The following is a 14,409-nucleotide window of genomic DNA, read 5'->3' on the forward strand; positions in this document are numbered from 1 at the left end:
CCGTGACCTGGACTCGAACCGGGGTTGCTGCGGCCACAACGCAGAGTACTAACCACTATACGATCACGGCGCGCCACCGCTCAAGCCGCACCCGGCCTCCTCCCTTCCTTGGTGGAATGCTTCCCTGCTGACAAGAAGGCATTTCCTTGGCAAACAGACAGAACGCTCTTCCCTTCCCCTTTGTGGACTTGGCATTTCACATCAAACGGCAGCCATGACGGTGCGCCGTAACCATCTACCAAGACGCGAGTCTTCCGTGGCACTGGGAATTTACCGCCACCGCAGCTCGTATTCCAAATCAGAACAGATGTGCAGGGAACTCATGATTTGCACGTGGTGGCAGGGTGGTTTAGAGATTAGCTTAAGGGGCGCGTAGCAGCAAAAGGAAAGATGGCGTGAGCTGAACGGCACCCTACTAGTATTTAAAAACGGCGCTGCCCCGTGTGAGGATCGAACTCACGACCTTCAGATTATGAGACTGACGCGCTACCTACTGCGCTAACGAGGCCACCAAGGAGCTGAGATTCTCCAAAGTCAGCCCGTTGTCAGTTGCCTGTCTCAGGTTTTTGCCAACGCCCGCATTTCAGGACTGTTCTATACAGGTTCCACACTTTCTTTGCACCCTGACTTCACAAGCGCTAAAGTGCTTATCAACCACCAAACGCACAAAGCAAAAAGTGCGAGCCAGCCAGGAGTCGAACCTAGAATCTTCTGATCCGTAGTCAGACGCGTTATCCATTGCGCCACTGGCCCCTTGCTCTGGTCTCTCCGCGTGGCATTTGCTTTACGTAAGGGAGACAACGGCCACGCCTCACTTGGGGAGGGAGAAGCAGAGCGCCTCCTAAAACTTTGTCTGTACGTGACGTCCAAGCCGCGCTGCAAAAGCACCAACCCCGCTTCTGTACAGGCTCGGAACACTTCGCTCAAAGCTTAAGTCCATTCCCATACCAGGAGTCGAACCCGGGCCCCCTGGGTGAAAACCAGGAATCCTAACCGCTAGACCATATGGGAAGCTTGCACTGCCCTCGGCTGGCCACCATGACCAATTTGTTACCTTCTTCTTCTCCCGTCTCTCCCTGCTGTCCTCCTGAGGCCAACTGGAGCTTTGCACCCTTCATCCTGATGGAACAGGCGGATGCGAAAACTGCTTGAGTGCCTCTTGCCAGGCCCAGCGTCCAAGGAGTCCTAATCCTGCGCGTGGACAGAAAACATCCTTGAGCTCTCCGCTCCATAAGACAGGTGCATTTCCATTTGCAGCGCTGGCTGGCCCACTCTATGTCTGCAAGAGGGCTTTGGATGAAGGCCAGGCCTGCCAGCCGCACAAAAGAGCGGCTGCTGGTCCCGAAGGCGAGCACTACCCGCTCGCAGCGAGAGCCTGCCGTGACCCGGATTCGAACCGGGGTTGCTGCGGCCACAACGCAGAGTACTAAACACTATACGATCACGGTGCGCCACCGCTCAAGCCGCACCCGGCCTCCTCCCTTCCTTGGTGGAATGCTTCCCTGCTGACAAGAAGGCATTTCCTTGGCAAACAGACAGAACGCTCTTCCCTTCCCCTTTGTGGACTTGGCATTTCACATCAAACGGCAGCCATGACGGTGCGCCGTAACCATCTACCAAGACGCGAGTCTTCCGTGGCACTGGGAATTTACCGCCACCGCGGCTCGTATTCCAAATCAGAACAGATGTGCAGGGAACTCATGATTTGCACGTGGTGGCAGGGTGGTTTAGAGATTAGCTTAAGGGGCGCGTAGCAGCAAAAGGAAAGATGGCGTGAGCTGAACGGCACCCTACTAGTATTTAAAAACGGCGCTGCCCCGTGTGAGGATCGAACTCACGACCTTCAGATTATGAGACTGACGCGCTACCTACTGCGCTAACGAGGCCACCAAGGAGCTGAGATTCTCCAAAGTCAGCCCGTTGTCAGTTGCCTGTCTCAGGTTTTCGCCAACGCCCGCATTTCAGGACTGTTCTATACAGGTTCCACACTTTCTTTGCACCCTGACTTCACAAGCGCTAAAGTGCTTATCAACCACCAAACGCACAAAGCAAAAAGTGCGAGCCAGCCAGGAGTCGAACCTAGAATCTTCTGATCCGTAGTCAGACGCGTTATCCATTGCGCCACTGGCCCCTTGCTCTGGTCTCTCCGCGTGGCATTTGCTTTACGTAAGGGAGACAACGGCCACGCCTCACTTGGGGAGGGAGAAGCAGAGCGCCTCCTAAAACTTTGTCTGTACGTGACGTCCAAGCCGCGCTGCAAAAGCACCAACCCCGCTTCTGTACAGGCTCGGAACACTTCGCTCAAAGCTTAAGTCCATTCCCATACCGGGAGTCGAACCCGGGCCGCCTGGATGAAAACCAGGAATCCTAACCGCTAGACCATATGGGAAGCTTGCACTGCCCTCGGCTGGCCACCATGACCAATTTGTTACCTTCTTCTTCTCCCGTCTCTCCCTGCTGTCCTCCTGAGGCCAACTGGAGCTTTGCACCCTTCATCCTGATGGAACAGGCGGATGCGAAAACTGCTTGAGTGCCTCTTGCCAGGCCCAGCGTCCAAGGAGTCCTAATCCTGCGCGTGGACAGAAAACATCCTTGAGCTCTCCGCTCCATAAGACAGGTGCATTTCCATTTGCAGCGCTGGCTGGCCCACTCTATGTCTGCAAGAGGGCTTTGGATGAAGGCCAGGCCTGCCAGCCGCACAAAAGAGCGGCTGCTGGTCCCGAAGGCGAGCACTACCCGCTCGAAGCGAGAGCCTGCCGTGACCCGGATTCGAACCGGGGTTGCTGCGGCCACAACGCAGAGTACTAACCACTATACGATCACGGCGCGCCACCGCTCAAGCCACACCCGGCCTCCTCCCTTCCTTGGTGGAATGCTTCCCTGCTGACAAGAAGGCATTTCCTTGGCAAACAGACAGAACGCTCTTCCCTTCCCCTTTGTGGACTTGGCATTTCACATCAAACGGCAGCCATGACGGTGCGCCGTAACCATCTACCAAGACGCGAGTCTTCCGTGGCACTGGGAATTTACCGCCACCGCAGCTCGTATTCCAAATCAGAACAGATGTGCAGGGAACTCATGATTTGCACGTGGTGGCAGGGTGGTTTAGAGATTAGCTTAAGGGGCGCGTAGCAGCAAAAGGAAAGATGGCGTGAGCTGAACGGCACCCTACTAGTATTTAAAAACGGCGCTGCCCCGTGTGAGGATCGAACTCACGACCTTCAGATTATGAGACTGACGCGCTACCTACTGCGCTAACGAGGCCACCAAGGAGCTGAGATTCTCCAAAGTCAGCCCGTTGTCAGTTGCCTGTCTCAGGTTTTCGCCAACGCCCGCATTTCAGGACTGTTCTTTACAGGTTCCACACTTTCTTTGCACCCTGACTTCACAAGCGCTAAAGTGCTTATCAACCACCAAACGCACAAAGCAAAAAGTGCGAGCCAGCCAGGAGTCGAACCTAGAATCTTCTGATCCGTAGTCAGACGCGTTATCCATTGCGCCACTGGCCCCTTGCTCTGGTCTCTCCGCGTGGCATTTGCTTTACGTAAGGGAGACAAAGGCCACGCCTCACTTGGGGAGGGAGAAGCAGAGCGCCTCCTAAAACTTTTTCTGTACGTGACGTCCAAGCCGCGCTGCAAAAGCACCAACCCTGCTTCTGTACAGACTCGAAACACTTCGCTCAAAGCTTAAGTCCATTCCCATACCGGGAGTCGAACCCGGGCCGCCTGGATGAAAACCAGGAATCCTAACCGCTAGACCATATGGGAAGCTTGCACTGCCCTCGGCTGGCCACCATGACCAATTTGTTACCTTCTTCTTCTCCCGTCTCTCCCTGCTGTCCTCCTGAGGCCAACTGGAGCTTTGCACCCTTCATCCTGATGGAACAGGCGGATGCGAAAACTGCTTGAGTGCCTCTTGCCAGGCCCAGCGTCCAAGGAGTCCTAATCCTGCGCGTGGACAGAAAACATCCTTGAGCTCTCCGCTCCATAAGACAGGTGCATTTCCATTTGCAGCGCTGGCTGGCCCACTCTATGTCTGCAAGAGGGCTTTGGATGAAGGCCAGGCCTGCCAGCCGCACAAAAGAGCGGCTGCTGGTCCCGAAGGCGAGCACTACCCGCTCGCAGCGAGAGCCTGCCGTGACCCGGATTCGAACCGGGGTTGCTGCGGCCACAACGCAGAGTACTAACCACTATACGATCACGGCGCGCCACCGCTCAAGCCGCACCCGGCCTCCTCCCTTCCTTGGTGGAATGCTTCCCTGCTGACAAGAAGGCATGTCCTTGGCAAACAGACAGAACGCTCTTCCCTTCCCCTTTGTGGACTTGGCATTTCACATCAAACGGCAGCCATGACGGTGCGCCGTAACCATCTACCAAGACGCGAGTCTTCCGTGGCACTGGGAATTTACCGCCACCGCGGCTCGTATTCCAAATCAGAACAGATGTGCAGGGAACTCATGATTTGCACGTGGTGGCAGGGTGGTTTAGAGATTAGCTTAAGGGGCGCGTAGCAGCAAAAGGAAAGATGGCGTGAGCTGAACGGCACCCTACTAGTATTTAAAAACGGCACTGCCCCGTGTGAGGATCGAACTCACGACCTTCAGATTATGAGACTGACGCGCTACCTACTGCGCTAACGAGGCCACCAAGGAGCTGAGATTCTCCAAAGTCAGCCCGTTGTCAGTTGCCTGTCTCAGGTTTTCGCCAACGCCCGCATTTCAGGACTGTTCTTTACAGGTTCCACACTTTCTTTGCACCCTGACTTCACAAGCGCTAAAGTGCTTATCAACCACCAAACGCACAAAGCAAAAAGTGCGAGCCAGCCAGGAGTCGAACCTAGAATCTTCTGATCCGTAGTCAGACGCGTTATCCATTGCGCCACTGGCCCCTTGCTCTGGTCTCTCCGCGTGGCATTTGCTTTACGTAAGGGAGACAACGGCCACGCCTCACTTGGGGAGGGAGAAGCAGAGCGCCTCCTAAAACTTTGTCTGTACGTGACGTCCAAGCCGCGCTGCAAAAGCACCAACCCCGCTTCTGTACAGGCTCGGAACACTTCGCTCAAAGCTTAAGTCCATTCCCATACCGGGAGTCGAACCCGGGCCGCCTGGGTGAAAACCAGGAATCCTAACCGCTAGACCATATGGGAAGCTTGCACTGCCCTCGGCTGGCCACCATGACCAATTTGTTACCTTCTTCTTCTCCCGTCTCTCCCTGCTGTCCTCCTGAGGCCAACTGGAGCTTTGCACCCTTCATCCTGATGGAACAGGCGGATGCGAAAACTGCTTGAGTGCCTCTTGCCAGGCCCAGCGTCCAAGGAGTCCTAATCCTGCGCGTGGACAGAAAACATCCTTGAGCTCTCCGCTCCATAAGACAGGTGCATTTCCATTTGCAGCGCTGGCTGGCCCACTCTATGTCTGCAAGAGGGCTTTGGATGAAGGCCAGGCCTGCCAGCCGCACAAAAGAGTGGCTGCTGGTCCCGAAGGCGAGCACTACCCGCTCGCAGGGAGAGCCTGCCGTGACCCGGATTCGAACCGGGGTTGCTGCAGCCACAACGTAGAGTACTAACCACTATACGATCAGGGCGCGCCACCGCTCAAGCCGCACCCAGCCTCCTCCCTTCCTTGGTGGAATGCTTCCCTGCTGACAAGAAGGCATTTCCTTGGCAAACAGACAGAACGCTCTTCCCTTCCCCTTTGCGGACTTGGCATTTCACATCAAACGGCAGCCATGACGGTGCGCCGTAACCATCTACCAAGACGCGAGTCTTCCGTGGCACTGGGAATTTACCGCCACCGCGGCTCGTATTCCAAATCAGAACAGATGTGCAGGGAACTCATGATTTGCACGTGGTGGCAGGGTGGTTTAGAGATTAGCTTAAGGGGCACGTAGCAGCAAAAGGAAAGATGGCGTGAGCTGAACGGCACCCTACTAGTATTTAAAAACGGCGCTGCCCCGTGTGAGGTTCGAACTCACGAAATTCAGATTATGAGACTGACGCGCTACCTACTGCGCTAACGAGGCCACCAAGGAGCTGAGATTCTCCAAAGTCAGCCCGTTGTCAGTTGCCTGTCTCAGGTTTTCGCCAACGCCCGCATTTCAGGACTGTTCTTTACAGGTTCCACACTTTCTTTGCACCCTGACTTCACAAGCGCTAAAGTGCTTATCAACCACCAAACGCACAAAGCAAAAAGTGCGAGCCAGCCAGGAGTCGAACCTAGAATCTTCTGATCCGTAGTCAGACGCGTTATCCATTGCGCCACTGGCCCCTTGCTCTGGTCTCTCCGCGTGGCATTTGCTTTACGTAAGGGAGACAACGGCCACGCCTCACTTGGGGAGGGAGAAGCAGAGCGCCTCCTAAAACTTTGTCTGTACGTGACGTCCAAGCCGCGCTGCAAAAGCACCAACCCCGCTTCTGTACAGGCTCGGAAAACTTCGCTCAAAGCTTAAGTCCATTCCCATACCGGGAGTCGAACCCTGGCCGCCTGGATGAAAACCAGGAATCCTAACCGCTAGACCATATGGGAAGCTTGCACTGCCCTCGGCTGGCCACCATGACCAATTTGTTACCTTCTTCTTCTCCCGTCTCTCCCTGCTGTCCTCCTGAGGCCAACTGGAGCTTTGCACCCTTCATCCTGATGGAACAGGCGGATGCGAAAACTGCTCGAGTGCCTCTTGCCAGGCCCAGCGTCCAAGGAGTCCTAATCCTGCGCGTGGACAGAAAACATCCTTGAGCTCTCCGCTCCATAAGACAGGTGCATTTCCATTTGCAGCGCTGGCTGGCCCACTCTATGTCTGCAAGAGGGCTTTGGATGAAGGCCAGGCCTGCCAGCCGCACAAAAGAGCGGCTGCTGGTCCCGAAGGCGAGCACTACCCGCTCGCAGCGAAAGCCTGCCGTGACCTGGATTCGAACCGGGGTTGCTGCGGCCACAACGCAGAGTACTAACCACTATACGATCACGGCGCGCCACCGCTCAAGCCGCACCCGGCCTCCTCCCTTCCTTGGTGGAATGCTTCCCTGCTGACAAGAAGGCATTTCCTTGGCAAACAGACAGAACGCTCTTCCCTTCCCCTTTGTGGACTTGGCATTTCACATCAAACGGCAGCCATGACGGTGCGCCGTAACCATCTACCAAGACGCGAGTCTTCCGTGGCACTGGGAATTTACCGCCACCGCGGCTCGTATTCCAAATCAGAACAGATGTGCAGGGAACTCATGATTTGCACGTGGTGGCAGGGTGGTTTAGAGATTAGCTTAAGGGGCGCGTAGCAGCAAAAGGAAAGATGGCGTGAGCTGAACGGCACCCTACTAGTATTTAAAAACGGCGCTGCCCCGTGTGAGGATCGAACTCACGACCTTCAGATTATAAGACTGACGCGCTACCTACTGCGCTAACGAGGCCACCAAGGAGCTGAGATTCTCCAAAGTCAGCCCGTTGTCAGTTGCCTGTCTCAGGTTTTCGCCAACGCCCGCATTTCAGGACTGTTCTTTACAGGTTCCACACTTTCTTTGCACCCTGACTTCACAAGCGCTAAAGTGCTTATCAACCACCAAACGCACAAAGCTAAAGGTGCGAGCCAGCCAGGAGTCGAACCTAGAATCTTCTGATCCGTAGTCAGACGCGTTATCCATTGCGCCACTGGCCCCTTGCTCTGGTCTCTCCGCGTGGCATTTGCTTTACGTAAGGGAGACAACGGCCACGCCTCACTTGGGGAGGGAGAAGCAGAGCGCCTCCTAAAACTTTGTCTGTACGCGACGTCCAAGCCGCACTGCAAAAGCACCCACCCCGCTTCTGTACAGACTCGAAACACTTCGCTCAAAGCTTAAGTCCATTCCCATACCGGGAGTCGAACCCGGGCTGCCTGGGTGAAAACCAGGAATCCTAACCGCTAGACCATATGGGAAGCTTGCACTGCCCTCGGCTGGCCACCATGACCAATTTGTTACCTTCTTCTTCTCCCGTCTCTCCCTGCTGTCCTCCTGAGGCCAACTGGAGCTTTGCACCCTTCATCCTAATGGAACAGGCGGATGCGAAAACTGCTTGAGTGCCTCTTGCCAGGCCCAGCGTCCAAGGAGTCCTAATCCTGCGCGTGGACAGAAAACATCCTTGAGCTCTCCGCTCCATAAGACAGGTGCATTTCCATTTGCAGCGCTGGCTGGCCCACTCTATGTCTGCAAGAGGGCTTTGGATGAAGGCCAGGCCTGCCAGCCGCACAAAAGAGCGGCTGCTGGTCCCGAAGGCGAGCACTACCCGCTCGCAGCGAGAGCCTGCCGTGACCCGGATTCGAACCGGGGTTGCTGCGGCCACAACGCAGAGTACTAACCACTATACGATCACAGCACGCCACCGCTAAAGCCGCACCCGGCCTCCTCCCTTCCTTGGTGGAATGCTTCCCTGCTGACAAGAAGGCATTTCCTTGGCAAACAGACAGAACGCTCTTCCCTTCCCCTTTGCGGACTTGGCATTTCACATCAAACGGCAGCCATGACGGTGCGCCGTAACCATCTACCAAGACGCGAGTCTTCCGTGGCACTGGGAATTTACCGCCACCGCGGCTCGTATTCCAAATCAGAACAGATGTGCAGGGAACTCATGATTTGCACGTGGTGGCAGGGTGGTTTAGAGATTAGCTTAAGGGGCGCGTAGCAGCAAAAGGAAAGATGGCGTGAGCTGAACGGCACCCTACTAGTATTTAAAAACGGCGCTACCCCGTGTGAGGATCGAACTCACGACCTTCAGATTATGAGACTGACGCGCTACCTACTGCGCTAACGAGGCCACCAAGGAGCTGAGATTCTCCAAAGTCAGCCCGTTGTCAGTTGCCTGTCTCAGGTTTTTGCCAACGCCCGCATTTCAGGACTGTTCTTTACAGGTTCCACACTTTCTTTGCACCCTGACTTCACAAGCGCTAAAGTGCTTATCAACCACCAAACGCACAAAGCAAAAAGTGCGAGCCAGCCAGGAGTCGAACCTAGAATCTTCTGATCCGTAGTCAGACGCGTTATCCATTGCGCCACTGGCCCCTTGCTCTGGTCTCTCCGCGTGGCATTTGCTTTACGTAAGGGAGACAACGGCCACGCCTCACTTGGGGAGGGAGAAGCAGAGCGCCTCCTAAAACTTTGTCTGTACGTGACGTCCAAGCCGCGCTGCAAAAGCACCAACCTTGCTTCTGTACAGGCTCGGAACACTTCGCTCAAAGCTTAAGTCCATTCCCATACCGGGAGTCGAACCCGGGCCGCCTGGGTGAAAACCAGGAATCCTAACCGCTAGACCATATGGGAAGCTTGCACTGCCCTCGGCTGGCCACCATGACCAATTTGTTACCTTCTTCTTCTCCCGTCTCTCCCTGCTGTCCTCCTGAGGCCAACTGGAGCTTTGCACCCTTCATCCTGATGGAACAGGCGGATGCGAAAACTGCTTGAGTGCCTCTTGCCAGGCCCAGCGTCCAAGGAGTCCTAATCCTGCGCGTGGACAGAAAACATCCTTGAGCTCTCCGCTCCATAAGACAGGTGCATTTCCATTTGCAGCGCTGGCTGGCCCACTCTATGTCTGCAAGAGGGCTTTGGATGAAGGCCAGGCCTGCCAGCCGCACAAAAGAGCGGCTGCTGGTCCCGAAGGCGAGCACTACCCGCTCGCAGCGAGAGCCTGCCGTGACCCGGATTCGAACCGGGGTTGCTGCGGCCACAACGCAGAGTACTAACCACTATACGATCACGGCGCGCCACCGCTCAAGCCGCACCCGGCCTCCTCCCTTCCTTGGTGGAATGCTTCCCTGCTGACAAGAAGGCATTTCCTTGGCAAACAGACAGAACGCTCTTCCCTTCCCCTTTGTGGACTTGGCATTTCACATCAAACGGCAGCCATGACGGTGCGCCGTAACCATCTACCAAGACGCGAGTCTTCCGTGGCACTGGGAATTTACCGCCACCGCGGCTCGTATTCCAAATCAGAACAGATGTGCAGGGAACTCATGATTTGCACGTGGTGGCAGGGTGGTTTAGAGATTAGCTTAAGGGGCGCGTAGCAGCAAAAGGAAAGATGGCATGAGCTGAACGGCACCCTACTAGTATTTAAAAACGGCGCTGCCCCGTGTGAGGATCGAACTCACGACCTTCAGATTATGAGACTGACGCGCTACCTACTGCGCTAACGAGGCCACCAAGGAGCTGAGATTCTCCAAAGTCAGCCCGTTGTCAGTTGCCTGTCTCAGGTTTTCGCCAACGCCCGCATTTCAGGACTGTTCTTTACAGGTTCCACACTTTCTTTGCACCCTGACTTCACAAGCGCTAAAGTGCTTATCAACCACCAAACGCACAAAGCAAAAAGTGCGAGCCAGCCAGGAGTCGAACCTAGAATCTTCTGATCCGTAGTCAGACGCGTTATCCATTGCGCCACTGGCCCCTTGCTCTGGTCTCTCCGCGTGGCATTTGCTTTACGTAAGGGAGACAACGGCCACGCCTCACTTGGGGAGGGAGAAGCAGAGCGCCTCCTAAAACTTTGTCTGTACGTGACGTCCAAGCCGCGCTGCAAAAGCACCAACCCCGCTTCTGTACAGGCTCGGAACACTTCGCTCAAAGCTTAAGTCCATTCCCATACCGGGAGTCGAACCCGGGCCGCCTGGGTGAAAACCAGGAATCCTAACCGCTAGACCATATGGGAAGCTTGCACTGCCCTCGGCTGGCCACCATGACCAATTTGTTACCTTCTTCTTCTCCCGTCTCTCCCTGCTGTCCTCCTGAGGCCAACTGGAGCTTTGCACCCTTCATCCTGATGGAACAGGCGGATGCGAAAACTGCTTGAGTGCCTCTTGCCAGGCCCAGCGTCCAAGGAGTCCTAATCCTGCGCGTGGACAGAAAACATCCTTGAGCTCTCCGCTCCATAAGACAGGTGCATTTCCATTTGCAGCGCTGGCTGGCCCACTCTATGTCTGCAAGAGGGCTTTGGATGAAGGCCAGGCCTGCCAGCCGCACAAAAGAGCGGCTGCTGGTCCCGAAGGCGAGCACTACCCGCTCGCAGCGAGAGCCTGCCGTGACCCGGATTCGAACCGGGGTTGCTGCGGCCACAACGCAGAGTACTAACCACTATACGATCACAGCACGCCACCGCTAAAGCCGCACCCGGCCTCCTCCCTTCCTTGGTGGAATGCTTCCCTGCTGACAAGAAGGCATTTCCTTGGCAAACAGACAGAACGCTCTTCCCTTCCCCTTTGCGGACTTGGCATTTCACATCAAACGGCAGCCATGACGGTGCGCCGTAACCATCTACCAAGACGCGAGTCTTCCGTGGCACTGGGAATTTACCGCCACCGCGGCTCGTATTCCAAATCAGAACAGATGTGCAGGGAACTCATGATTTGCACGTGGTGGCAGGGTGGTTTAGAGATTAGCTTAAGGGGCGCGTAGCAGCAAAAGGAAAGATGGCGTGAGCTGAACGGCACCCTACTAGTATTTAAAAACGGCGCTGCCCCGTGTGAGGATCGAACTCACGACCTTCAGATTATGAGACTGACGCACTACCTACTGCGCTAACGAGGCCACCAAGGAGCTGAGATTCTCCAAAGTCAGCCCGTTGTCAGTTGCCTGTCTCAGGTTTTTGCCAACGCCCGCATTTCAGGACTGTTCTTTACAGGTTCCACACTTTCTTTGCACCCTGACTTCACAAGCGCTAAAGTGCTTATCAACCACCAAACGCACAAAGCAAAAAGTGCGAGCCAGCCAGGAGTCGAACCTAGAATCTTCTGATCCGTAGTCAGACGCGTTATCCATTGCGCCACTGGCCCCTTGCTCTGGTCTCTCCGCGTGGCATTTGCTTTACGTAAGGGAGACAACGGCCACGCCTCACTTGGGGAGGGAGAAGCAGAGCGCCTCCTAAAACTTTGTCTGTACGTGACGTCCAAGCCGCGCTGCAAAAGCACCAACCTTGCTTCTGTACAGGCTCGGAACACTTCGCTCAAAGCTTAAGTCCATTCCCATACCGGGAGTCGAACCCGGGCCGCCTGGGTGAAAACCAGGAATCCTAACCGCTAGACCATATGGGAAGCTTGCACTGCCCTCGGCTGGCCACCATGACCAATTTGTTACCTTCTTCTTCTCCCGTCTCTCCCTGCTGTCCTCCTGAGGCCAACTGGAGCTTTGCACCCTTCATCCTGATGGAACAGGCGGATGCGAAAACTGCTTGAGTGCCTCTTGCCAGGCCCAGCGTCCAAGGAGTCCTAATCCTGCGCGTGGACAGAAAACATCCTTGAGCTCTCCGCTCCATAAGACAGGTGCATTTCCATTTGCAGCGCTGGCTGGCCCACTCTATGTCTGCAAGAGGGCTTTGGATGAAGGCCAGGCCTGCCAGCCGCACAAAAGAGCGGCTGCTGGTCCCGAAGGCGAGCACTACCCGCTCGCAGCGAGAGCCTGCCGTGACCCGGATTCGAACCGGGGTTGCTGCGGCCACAACGCAGAGTACTAACCACTATACGATCACGGCGCGCCACCGCTCAAGCCGCACCCGGCCTCCTCCCTTCCTTGGTGGAATGCTTCCCTGCTGACAAGAAGGCATTTCCTTGGCAAACAGACAGAACGCTCTTCCCTTCCCCTTTGTGGACTTGGCATTTCACATCAAACGGCAGCCATGACGGTGCGCCGTAACCATCTACCAAGACGCGAGTCTTCCGTGGCACTGGGAATTTACCGCCACCGCGGCTCGTATTCCAAATCAGAACAGATGTGCAGGGAACTCATGATTTGCACGTGGTGGCAGGGTGGTTTAGAGATTAGCTTAAGGGGCGCGTAGCAGCAAAAGGAAAGATGGCGTGAGCTGAACGGCACCCTACTAGTATTTAAAAACGGCGCTGCCCCGTGTGAGGATCGAACTCACGACCTTCAGATTATGAGACTGACGCGCTACCTACTGCGCTAACGAGGCCACCAAGGAGCTGAGATTCTCCAAAGTCAGCCCGTTGTCAGTTGCCTGTCTCAGGTTTTCGCCAACGCCCGCATTTCAGGACTGTTCTTTACAGGTTCCACACTTTCTTTGCACCCTGACTTCACAAGCGCTAAAGTGCTTATCAACCACCAAACGCACAAAGCAAAAAGTGCGAGCCAGCCAGGAGTCGAACCTAGAATCTTCTGATCCGTAGTCAGACGCGTTATCCATTGCGCCACTGGCCCCTTGCTCTGGTCTCTCCGCGTGGCATTTGCTTTACGTAAGGGAGACAACGGCCACGCCTCACTTGGGGAGGGAGAAGCAGAGCGCCTCCTAAAACTTTGTCTGTACGTGACGTCCAAGCCGCGCTGCAAAAGCACCAACCCCGCTTCTGTACAGGCTCGGAACACTTCGCTCAAAGCTTAAGTCCATTCCCATACCGGGAGTCGAACCCGGGCCGCCTGGGTGAAAACCAGGAATCCTAACCGCTAGACCATATGGGAAGCTTGCACTGCCCTCGGCTGGCCACCATGACCAATTTGTTACCTTCTTCTTCTCCCGTCTCTCCCTGCTGTCCTCCTGAGGCCAACTGGAGCTTTGCACCCTTCATCCTGATGGAACAGGCGGATGCGAAAACTGCTTGAGTGCCTCTTGCCAGGCCCAGCGTCCAAGGAGTCCTAATCCTGCGCGTGGACAGAAAACATCCTTGAGCTCTCCGCTCCATAAGACAGGTGCATTTCCATTTGCAGCGCTGGCTGGCCCACTCTATGTCTGCAAGAGGGCTTTGGATGAAGGCCAGGCCTGCCAGCCGCACAAAAGAGCGGCTGCTGGTCCCGAAGGCGAGCACTAGCCGCTCGCAGCGAGAGCCTGCCGTGACCCGGATTCGAACCGGGGTTGCTGCGGCCACAACGCAGAGTACTAACCACTATACGATCACGGCGCGCCACCGCTCAAGCCGCACCAGGCCTCCTCCCTTCCTTGGTGGAATGCTTCCCTGCTGACAAGAAGGCATTTCCTTGGCAAACAGACAGAACGCTCTTCCCTTCCCCTTTGTGGACTTGGCATTTCACATCAAACGGCAGCCATGACGGTGCGCCGTAACCATCTACCAAGACGCGAGTCTTCCGTGGCACTGGGAATTTACCGCCACCGCGGCTCGTATTCCAAATCAGAACAGATGTGCAGGGAACTCATGATTTGCACGTGGTGGCAGGGTGGTTTAGAGATTAGCTTAAGGGGCGCGTAGCAGCAAAAGGAAAGATGGCGTGAGCTGAACGGCACCCTACTAGTATTTAAAAACGGCGCTGCCCCGTGAGAGGATCAAACTCACGACCTTCAGATTATGAGACTGACGCGCTACCTACTGCGCTAACGAGGCCACCAAGGAGCTGAGATTCTCCAAAGTCAGCCCGTTGTCAGTTGCCTGTCTCAGGTTTTCGCCAACGCCCGCATTTCAGGACTGTTCTTTACAGGTTCCACACTTTCTTTGCACCCTGACT

The 14,409-nt window shown here is 55.5% G+C and overlaps 38 non-coding genes across 38 annotated transcripts; all 38 read right to left on the reverse strand.

The window, feature by feature from the left end:
• Window positions 1–435: 435 nt before the first annotated feature.
• On the reverse strand, window positions 436–508 carry trnam-cau (transfer RNA methionine (anticodon CAU)). The gene has a single exon. It is a non-coding gene; the product is annotated as a tRNA-Met (tRNA).
• Window positions 509–680: 172 nt separating this feature from the next.
• trnar-acg (transfer RNA arginine (anticodon ACG)) lies at window positions 681–753 on the reverse strand. The gene has a single exon. It is a non-coding gene; the product is annotated as a tRNA-Arg (tRNA).
• Window positions 754–939: 186 nt separating this feature from the next.
• trnae-uuc (transfer RNA glutamic acid (anticodon UUC)) lies at window positions 940–1,011 on the reverse strand. Its single transcript has one exon. It is a non-coding gene; the product is annotated as a tRNA-Glu (tRNA).
• Window positions 1,012–1,813: 802 nt separating this feature from the next.
• trnam-cau (transfer RNA methionine (anticodon CAU)) lies at window positions 1,814–1,886 on the reverse strand. The gene has a single exon. It is a non-coding gene; the product is annotated as a tRNA-Met (tRNA).
• Window positions 1,887–2,058: 172 nt separating this feature from the next.
• trnar-acg (transfer RNA arginine (anticodon ACG)) lies at window positions 2,059–2,131 on the reverse strand. Its single transcript has one exon. It is a non-coding gene; the product is annotated as a tRNA-Arg (tRNA).
• A 186-nt stretch (window positions 2,132–2,317) lies between these two features.
• trnae-uuc (transfer RNA glutamic acid (anticodon UUC)) lies at window positions 2,318–2,389 on the reverse strand. The gene has a single exon. It is a non-coding gene; the product is annotated as a tRNA-Glu (tRNA).
• A 365-nt stretch (window positions 2,390–2,754) lies between these two features.
• Window positions 2,755–2,826, reverse strand: trnah-gug (transfer RNA histidin (anticodon GUG)). The gene has a single exon. It is a non-coding gene; the product is annotated as a tRNA-His (tRNA).
• Window positions 2,827–3,191: 365 nt separating this feature from the next.
• trnam-cau (transfer RNA methionine (anticodon CAU)) lies at window positions 3,192–3,264 on the reverse strand. Its single transcript has one exon. It is a non-coding gene; the product is annotated as a tRNA-Met (tRNA).
• Window positions 3,265–3,436: 172 nt separating this feature from the next.
• On the reverse strand, window positions 3,437–3,509 carry trnar-acg (transfer RNA arginine (anticodon ACG)). Its single transcript has one exon. It is a non-coding gene; the product is annotated as a tRNA-Arg (tRNA).
• A 186-nt stretch (window positions 3,510–3,695) lies between these two features.
• trnae-uuc (transfer RNA glutamic acid (anticodon UUC)) lies at window positions 3,696–3,767 on the reverse strand. The gene has a single exon. It is a non-coding gene; the product is annotated as a tRNA-Glu (tRNA).
• Window positions 3,768–4,132: 365 nt separating this feature from the next.
• Window positions 4,133–4,204, reverse strand: trnah-gug (transfer RNA histidin (anticodon GUG)). The gene has a single exon. It is a non-coding gene; the product is annotated as a tRNA-His (tRNA).
• A 365-nt stretch (window positions 4,205–4,569) lies between these two features.
• On the reverse strand, window positions 4,570–4,642 carry trnam-cau (transfer RNA methionine (anticodon CAU)). The gene has a single exon. It is a non-coding gene; the product is annotated as a tRNA-Met (tRNA).
• Window positions 4,643–4,814: 172 nt separating this feature from the next.
• On the reverse strand, window positions 4,815–4,887 carry trnar-acg (transfer RNA arginine (anticodon ACG)). Its single transcript has one exon. It is a non-coding gene; the product is annotated as a tRNA-Arg (tRNA).
• A 186-nt stretch (window positions 4,888–5,073) lies between these two features.
• Window positions 5,074–5,145, reverse strand: trnae-uuc (transfer RNA glutamic acid (anticodon UUC)). Its single transcript has one exon. It is a non-coding gene; the product is annotated as a tRNA-Glu (tRNA).
• Window positions 5,146–5,947: 802 nt separating this feature from the next.
• Window positions 5,948–6,020, reverse strand: trnam-cau (transfer RNA methionine (anticodon CAU)). The gene has a single exon. It is a non-coding gene; the product is annotated as a tRNA-Met (tRNA).
• A 172-nt stretch (window positions 6,021–6,192) lies between these two features.
• On the reverse strand, window positions 6,193–6,265 carry trnar-acg (transfer RNA arginine (anticodon ACG)). Its single transcript has one exon. It is a non-coding gene; the product is annotated as a tRNA-Arg (tRNA).
• A 186-nt stretch (window positions 6,266–6,451) lies between these two features.
• Window positions 6,452–6,523, reverse strand: trnae-uuc (transfer RNA glutamic acid (anticodon UUC)). The gene has a single exon. It is a non-coding gene; the product is annotated as a tRNA-Glu (tRNA).
• An 802-nt stretch (window positions 6,524–7,325) lies between these two features.
• On the reverse strand, window positions 7,326–7,398 carry trnai-uau (transfer RNA isoleucine (anticodon UAU)). Its single transcript has one exon. It is a non-coding gene; the product is annotated as a tRNA-Ile (tRNA).
• Window positions 7,399–7,570: 172 nt separating this feature from the next.
• trnar-acg (transfer RNA arginine (anticodon ACG)) lies at window positions 7,571–7,643 on the reverse strand. The gene has a single exon. It is a non-coding gene; the product is annotated as a tRNA-Arg (tRNA).
• Window positions 7,644–7,829: 186 nt separating this feature from the next.
• Window positions 7,830–7,901, reverse strand: trnae-uuc (transfer RNA glutamic acid (anticodon UUC)). Its single transcript has one exon. It is a non-coding gene; the product is annotated as a tRNA-Glu (tRNA).
• Window positions 7,902–8,266: 365 nt separating this feature from the next.
• On the reverse strand, window positions 8,267–8,338 carry trnah-gug (transfer RNA histidin (anticodon GUG)). Its single transcript has one exon. It is a non-coding gene; the product is annotated as a tRNA-His (tRNA).
• A 365-nt stretch (window positions 8,339–8,703) lies between these two features.
• trnam-cau (transfer RNA methionine (anticodon CAU)) lies at window positions 8,704–8,776 on the reverse strand. The gene has a single exon. It is a non-coding gene; the product is annotated as a tRNA-Met (tRNA).
• A 172-nt stretch (window positions 8,777–8,948) lies between these two features.
• On the reverse strand, window positions 8,949–9,021 carry trnar-acg (transfer RNA arginine (anticodon ACG)). The gene has a single exon. It is a non-coding gene; the product is annotated as a tRNA-Arg (tRNA).
• Window positions 9,022–9,207: 186 nt separating this feature from the next.
• On the reverse strand, window positions 9,208–9,279 carry trnae-uuc (transfer RNA glutamic acid (anticodon UUC)). Its single transcript has one exon. It is a non-coding gene; the product is annotated as a tRNA-Glu (tRNA).
• Window positions 9,280–9,644: 365 nt separating this feature from the next.
• trnah-gug (transfer RNA histidin (anticodon GUG)) lies at window positions 9,645–9,716 on the reverse strand. Its single transcript has one exon. It is a non-coding gene; the product is annotated as a tRNA-His (tRNA).
• A 365-nt stretch (window positions 9,717–10,081) lies between these two features.
• trnam-cau (transfer RNA methionine (anticodon CAU)) lies at window positions 10,082–10,154 on the reverse strand. Its single transcript has one exon. It is a non-coding gene; the product is annotated as a tRNA-Met (tRNA).
• A 172-nt stretch (window positions 10,155–10,326) lies between these two features.
• Window positions 10,327–10,399, reverse strand: trnar-acg (transfer RNA arginine (anticodon ACG)). Its single transcript has one exon. It is a non-coding gene; the product is annotated as a tRNA-Arg (tRNA).
• A 186-nt stretch (window positions 10,400–10,585) lies between these two features.
• trnae-uuc (transfer RNA glutamic acid (anticodon UUC)) lies at window positions 10,586–10,657 on the reverse strand. Its single transcript has one exon. It is a non-coding gene; the product is annotated as a tRNA-Glu (tRNA).
• Window positions 10,658–11,022: 365 nt separating this feature from the next.
• On the reverse strand, window positions 11,023–11,094 carry trnah-gug (transfer RNA histidin (anticodon GUG)). Its single transcript has one exon. It is a non-coding gene; the product is annotated as a tRNA-His (tRNA).
• A 365-nt stretch (window positions 11,095–11,459) lies between these two features.
• Window positions 11,460–11,532, reverse strand: trnam-cau (transfer RNA methionine (anticodon CAU)). Its single transcript has one exon. It is a non-coding gene; the product is annotated as a tRNA-Met (tRNA).
• Window positions 11,533–11,704: 172 nt separating this feature from the next.
• On the reverse strand, window positions 11,705–11,777 carry trnar-acg (transfer RNA arginine (anticodon ACG)). Its single transcript has one exon. It is a non-coding gene; the product is annotated as a tRNA-Arg (tRNA).
• A 186-nt stretch (window positions 11,778–11,963) lies between these two features.
• Window positions 11,964–12,035, reverse strand: trnae-uuc (transfer RNA glutamic acid (anticodon UUC)). Its single transcript has one exon. It is a non-coding gene; the product is annotated as a tRNA-Glu (tRNA).
• Window positions 12,036–12,400: 365 nt separating this feature from the next.
• On the reverse strand, window positions 12,401–12,472 carry trnah-gug (transfer RNA histidin (anticodon GUG)). The gene has a single exon. It is a non-coding gene; the product is annotated as a tRNA-His (tRNA).
• A 365-nt stretch (window positions 12,473–12,837) lies between these two features.
• On the reverse strand, window positions 12,838–12,910 carry trnam-cau (transfer RNA methionine (anticodon CAU)). The gene has a single exon. It is a non-coding gene; the product is annotated as a tRNA-Met (tRNA).
• A 172-nt stretch (window positions 12,911–13,082) lies between these two features.
• Window positions 13,083–13,155, reverse strand: trnar-acg (transfer RNA arginine (anticodon ACG)). Its single transcript has one exon. It is a non-coding gene; the product is annotated as a tRNA-Arg (tRNA).
• A 186-nt stretch (window positions 13,156–13,341) lies between these two features.
• On the reverse strand, window positions 13,342–13,413 carry trnae-uuc (transfer RNA glutamic acid (anticodon UUC)). Its single transcript has one exon. It is a non-coding gene; the product is annotated as a tRNA-Glu (tRNA).
• A 365-nt stretch (window positions 13,414–13,778) lies between these two features.
• On the reverse strand, window positions 13,779–13,850 carry trnah-gug (transfer RNA histidin (anticodon GUG)). Its single transcript has one exon. It is a non-coding gene; the product is annotated as a tRNA-His (tRNA).
• A 365-nt stretch (window positions 13,851–14,215) lies between these two features.
• trnam-cau (transfer RNA methionine (anticodon CAU)) lies at window positions 14,216–14,288 on the reverse strand. Its single transcript has one exon. It is a non-coding gene; the product is annotated as a tRNA-Met (tRNA).
• Between the last annotated feature and the right edge of the window lie 121 nt (window positions 14,289–14,409).

The sequence above is a fragment of the Hoplias malabaricus genome, chromosome 7 (genome assembly GCF_029633855.1).
Source record: "Hoplias malabaricus isolate fHopMal1 chromosome 7, fHopMal1.hap1, whole genome shotgun sequence".
Classification (NCBI taxonomy): Eukaryota; Metazoa; Chordata; class Actinopteri; order Characiformes; family Erythrinidae; genus Hoplias; species Hoplias malabaricus.